This window comes from Macaca nemestrina, chromosome 2 (assembly GCF_043159975.1).
Source record: "Macaca nemestrina isolate mMacNem1 chromosome 2, mMacNem.hap1, whole genome shotgun sequence".
In the NCBI taxonomy this organism is placed as follows: Eukaryota; Metazoa; Chordata; class Mammalia; order Primates; family Cercopithecidae; genus Macaca; species Macaca nemestrina.
In genome coordinates, this window is record NC_092126.1 from 103,913,555 (window position 1) to 103,919,835 (window position 6,281).

Sequence of the window (6,281 nt, forward strand, 5' to 3'; positions counted from 1 at the left end):
TTAGAAACATAAAAGGAAATGTAAGTTTCCAGATTTAAAGGATATGCTGGGTGCCCAGCAGGATGGATTCAAGGGAAACCTACATTAAGGAAAATTGCTGTGAATTATGAAAACACCAAGTTTGAATAAGAGGATCATGGAGGAAAAAAATGAGACCCTAAAAAGTTTCTAGAGAGAGAAGACAAAAGATCAGAAATTAAAGTGGGGCCAGGCGCGGTGGCTCATGCCTGTAATCCCAGCACTGTGGGAGGCTGAGGCGGGCGGATCACGAGGTCAGGAGTTCAAGACCAGCCTGACCAATATGGTGAAACCCTGTCTCTCCTGGAAAAAAAAATACAAAAATTAGCCAGGCATGGTGGTGCATGCCTGTAATCCCAGCTACTCGAAAGGCTGAGGCAGTAGAATCACTTGAACCCCTGAGGCAGAGGTTGCAGTGAGCCAAGATCACACCACTACACTCCAGCCTGGGCGACAGAGTAACACTTTCTCTCAAAAAAATAAAAAAATGAAAATGACATTAGATTTTTCAGCAGCAACCTTCAAAGTCAGATGAGAATGTGTATGCCTTCAGACTTCTCATGGAAAATGTTTTCCCCTGCAATTCTATACTCCAAAGTATAAGTATAAGGCCCTTATACTTACAAAGTATAAGGCAATTCAGGCCCTTTAAATCTGAAACCTTTATTTCCCATGCATCCTTTCTTATATGTGCAACGCTACACAAGAAGTAAACCAGTAAATAAAAAGACAGATACATGGATACCCTATTACAGTCCGTATGTCAGAAGTCTCCTAAATTCAAAAACGGGCCCTGTCCATGTGGAGCCAAATGCATCTTAGAAGACATTCCTAGTAGGGTGCAAACTTCAGAGACCTATCTCAGGTTCAGTGTCCGCCCACCCTACTTACTCTTCAGTTTGTCTTCACTAGACAGTTGTAGTCTGTGCCTTTGCAAAAGTCAGGGTGTATATACTCTTTGAGTCAGGTGCAAGGCACCATTTGTTTTAAATTTATTCTTCTCATTGCTGTTTCAAGTGATCTCAAAGCTGGAAGCATTTTCTTGCAACCCCATCTAGTTATTTTTTATGATCATGGAAGAACCTACCATTATTGCTGTTATCTGTGGAAATGAGGGAAGATGTAAATGTGTTAGGTTTTAGCATCCCCTCTGGCAGCCAGCTTGATTTTGCCTGTTGCAGGAAGCAGAGAGTAGTGATTAATAATACAGAGCCAGGCAGACTTTGATTTGAGCCCAGGTGTTTGTCCTTGGTTAAGTTACAAAAACTGCACTAGTTTCCTTATCTGTAAAATGGGGATGACTTCATAGGTTTGTGTTGGGAATTAAATGCATTAATACATGTAGAAGTGTTTGACTGCATATAATAAAAGTATTACCTATTATTGGCTGGGCACATTGGCTCAGGCCTGTAATCCCAGCACTTTGGGAGGCTGAGGTGGGCAGATCACGAGGTCAGGAGATCAAGACCATCCTGGCTAACACGCTGAAACTGTGTCTCTACTAAAAATAAAAAAATTAGCTGGGCATGGTGGCACGCACATGTAGTCCCAGCTACTTGGGAGACTGAGGCAGGAGACCAGGAAGGCAGAGGTTGCAATGAGCCGAGATCATGCCACTGCACTCCAGCCTAGGCGACAGAGTGAGACTCTGCCTCAAAAAAAAAAAAAAATTACCTATTATTATAATCCTATTGATAAGTTTTGACTTATCAATATACCAGTGAAACAGTTATCACAGTTCAAGATAATAATCAGCCACCACCCCAAAACTTTGCTTGTACCCCTCCATAATCCCTTCCTCTTGGCCCTTCGCAGGCAACCACTGGCTTGCTTTCTGTCACTTGCATTAATTTTCCTTTATTTTTTGGTCTGGTGTCTTTCACTCAGCATAATTACTTTGAGATTCACCCATGTTGTTGCATATATATCAATAGTTCATTCCTTTTTATTGCTGAGTAGTCCACTGTATGGATATGTCATAATTTGTTTATTCATTGACCTGTTGATGGCCATTTGGGTTGTTTCCAGTTTTTGGCTATTACAGATAAAGCTGCTATGAACATTTGTGTCCACATCTTTGTAAGAATATATGCTTTCATTTATCTTGATACCAGGAGTGGAATAGCTAGGTCATTCGGTAGGTTGTGTATATTAAACGTTTTAAATTTTTATTACATTTTTATTTTTTAGAGGTTGGGAGGGGGCGGTTCTTGCTTTGTTGTTCAGGCTGGACTCAAACCCCTGGGCTCAGCGTATCCTCCTGCCTCAGTCCTCCTGTCCTACTCTTAGTAGCTGGGACTACAGGTGTGCACCAGCATACCCTATTTCACTTTTTGAGAAGCTTCAAAACTGTTTTATGAAAGAGGTTGTGCCATTGTACATTTCCACTTGCATTGTATGACAGTTGTACTTCCAATACATCTATGCCTACACTTGATGTCAGTTTTTAAAATTTTAGCTATTCTAATTGTTTAATGCTATCCCACTGTGGTTTTAATTTGCATTTCTCTAATGACTGTTGTGCTTATTTGTGTTCTATATATCTTATTTGATGGTGTCTGCTCATATCTTTTGCCCATGTTTTTATTGGGTTTTGTTTTATCAGTCTTTGAGAGGTCATTATTTATTGTGGATACAAGTCTTTTTCAGATATGTGATTTTTAAATATTTTCTTCTAGCCTGTGGTTTGTCTTTTCATTCTCATAACAATGTTTTTTTGTTTTTTTGTTTTTTTCTTTTTTGAGATGGGGTTTCACTCTGTTGCCCAGGCTGGAGTGCAGTGGCACCATCTTGGCTTACTGCAATCTCTGCCTCCCAGGTTCAAGTGATCCTCCCACCTCAGCCTCCCAAGTAGCTGTGATTACAGGTGCACATGATGACAGTGTCTTTTAAAGAGCAGAAGACATTAGTATGCATGAAATCCGATTTATCAGTTTATTTATTTTATTTGTTTTTAAACAGAGATGGGGTCTCAGTATGTTGCACAGGCTGGTCTTGAACTTCTGGGCCCAAGTAAGCCTCTTGCCTTGACCTCCCAAAGTGCTGGAATTACAGGTGTGAGCCACTGTGCCTAGCCTGTTATTTTTTGAATGGATCATGGTTTCAGTGTCAAATCTAAGACATCTTTGCTTTACCCACATTTGCAAAGATTTTTTTCCTGTTTTCCTTTTAGAGGTTCTATAGTTGTTTTTTTTTGTTTTTTGTTTGTTTGTTTGTTTTTTTACAGAGTCTCACTCTGTTGCCCAGGCTTGAGTGTAGTGGCAGAGTGACAGGATCTCAATCTGCAACTTCCACCTCCTAGGTTCAAGCAATTATCCTGCCTCAGCCTCCTGAGTAGCTGGGATTACAGGCCTGTGCCACCATGCCCGACTAATTTTTGTATTTTTAGTAGAGGTGGAGTTTTGCCATGTTGGCCAGGCTGGTCTCGAAATCCTGACCTTAAGTGATCTGCCTGCCTCAGTCTCCCAAAGTGCTGGGATTACAGGTGTGAGCCATTGTGCCTGGCCAGAAGTTTTATAGTTTTAGGTTTTACATTTAATTATATCATCTATTGAGTTAATTTTTGTCTGAGGCATGGAACTAAGTTTTTTTTTTTTTTTTTACTTCCTATAAGTATCCTATTGTAGCACCTTTTTTTTTTTTTTGAGGCGGAGTCTCGCTCTGTCGCCCAGGCTGGAGTGCAGTGGCGCGATCTCGGCTCACTGCAAGCTCCGCCTCCCGGGTTCCCGCCATTCTCCTGCCTCAGCCTCCCGAGTAGCTGGGACTACAGGCGCCACCACCACGCCCGGCTAATTTTTTTGTATTTTTAGTGGAGACGGGGTTTCATTGTGTTAGCCAGGATGGTCTCGATCTCCTGACCTCATGATCCGCCCGTCTTGGCCTCCCAAAGTGCTGGGATTACAGGCTTGAGCCACCGCGCCCGGCCTTTTTTTTTTTTTTTTTTAAGAGATGGGTCTCACTATGTTGCACAAGCTGAAGTGCAGTGCTATTCACAGGCATGATTATAGTGTACTGTACCCTTGAATTCCTGGTCTCAAGTGATCCTCCTGCCTCAGTCTCCTGAGAAGCTGGGACTACAAGTCTGTGCCACTGTTGCCTGGTCTGTAACACCATTTTTTGAAAAAAGGTTCCCCCACTGAATTGCCTCTGTACCATTGTGAATCAGAAGTCCATATATGTGTGGGTCTATTTCTAGATGCTGTTCCATTGATCTGTCTGTCTGTCTTGATGCCATTAAGGCACTGCCTTTATTATTGTAGTTATCTAATAAGTGTTGAAATCTAGTAAGCGTTGAAGTCATATAGTGTTAGTTCTCTACCTTTGTTCTTTGTCAGGGTGTTTTGGCCATTAGAGGTCTTTTGCATTTGCATATGAATTTTAGAATCAGTTTTTCAGTTTCTATAAAACACCTCCTGGGAGTTTGATTGGGATTGCATTGAATATAATGATCAATTTATGGAGAACTGACAACTATATAGAGTCTTTTGACCCATGGACATGGTAGATCTCCCCATTTATTTAGATATTAATTTCCTTCAGCAATGTTTTGTAATTTTTACTGTGCAGATCTTTCACACTTTTCCCCGGATGCATCTAAAAATTTTATCTTTTTCATGCATAAGTACTGAATAACTTATGATACTTGTAATAATAAACAGTGAATTTCTAGTTTTTGCTGACATATAGGAATATAATTGGTTTTTATATATTAACCGCATATCCTGCAACCTGGCACAACTCCCTTATTAGTTCTAGTAACATTTTATAGATTCCATAGGATTTTCTAACATTGAGAATCATGTTTGCAAATAACAGTTTTACTTCTTCCTTTCTAATTCTGGATGCTTTTTTGTTTTTTGCCTTATTGTAGTGGCAGTGAGTGGGGATGGTGTGTTTTTAGGGAGAGCTCATCTCTCTGGCATTGATCAGGAGAGAGACATTCAGCTTCAGAGACTTTAATTTTGCTGTTATGTGAACTGACTCACAGTTGCAAAGCCTAAAGTTTCCCGTATCTTTTGGTTCACTTTGCTCTTTAGCTTCCTCTAAGCAGCACTGCCTATAGATTGTTTCTGTCGAAGCTGTTCTGGAAAAGAATGGGCCTCTTGTAGCATGGTCCCAATTTTCTCCTCAGACTGCTCATGATTCCTGTCATGGTTCCAACCTGGGGATTTTAGGCACTTTGTCTTGCCTACCAAAACTCTCATCTCTTCTCCCTGCACCATAATACCAAATGGAGGAGTTACATGTCCAATCTTGTTCCTTCTAGTTAGTTCAAGTTAGAACTAATTGGAATAACTGTCTGATACTCTTTAGAGTTTGTGGTGTATAAATGTGTACATGTATGTACACCCATATATGTGTGTCCATTTCTCTAGATTCACGGTAGATACTCTTTTTGATTTAGAGAAGGGGCAGTATGCAAATATATGTTCTAATGCTATTATTCTTGGAAATCTAATTCATCTATTTAAAACAATTGCTCTTCATAAATGTTACAATAAAAGTATTATGAAAAGGACCGTTTCTGTGGTAGGTAAAAAATGTGTTTAGCCAGCTCCCGAAATGGTCCCCAGTGATTCTCATTCTGGCATTCACACCCTTGTGTTTCTCATCCAACACTGAATCATGATTGGCCTGTGATGATAGTATACTGAGGAAATGACAGCAGGTGACTTCCAAAGCTAGGACATAAATGATATTGCCACTTCTGCCTTGATCTCTTGGGCTGCTCACCTGAGGTGGAAGTGGAAGTCTGATGCTGTGTTGTGAGGATACTCAGCCATATACAAATACCTGGTGTGGGAAGGGAGGGTTTTTTTTTTTTTTTGAGATAAAGTCTCGCTCTATCCCCTGAGCTGGAGTGCAGTGGCGGGATCTTGGCTCATTACAACCTCTGCCTCCGAGGTTCAAGCGATTCTCCTGCCTCAGGCTCCCAAGTAGGAGGGATTACAGGTGTGTGCCACCACGCCCAGCTAATTTTTGTATTTTTAGAAGAGACGGGGTTTCGCCATGTTGGCCAGGGTGGCCTCAAACTCCTGACCTCAGGTGATCTGCCTGCCTTGGCCTCCCGAAGTGCTGGGATTACAGGTCTGAGCCACTGTACCCAGCACAAGAAGGGAAGTTTCACACTAATAGCCGGCACCTATGTGCCAACCATGTGAGTGAGTTACCTTTGAGGCAAATCCCCAGCCTCAGTCCAACTTTCAAGTGACTGCAGTCCCAGGTAACACCTGACTAGACCCTCATGAGAGATCCCAAGCCAG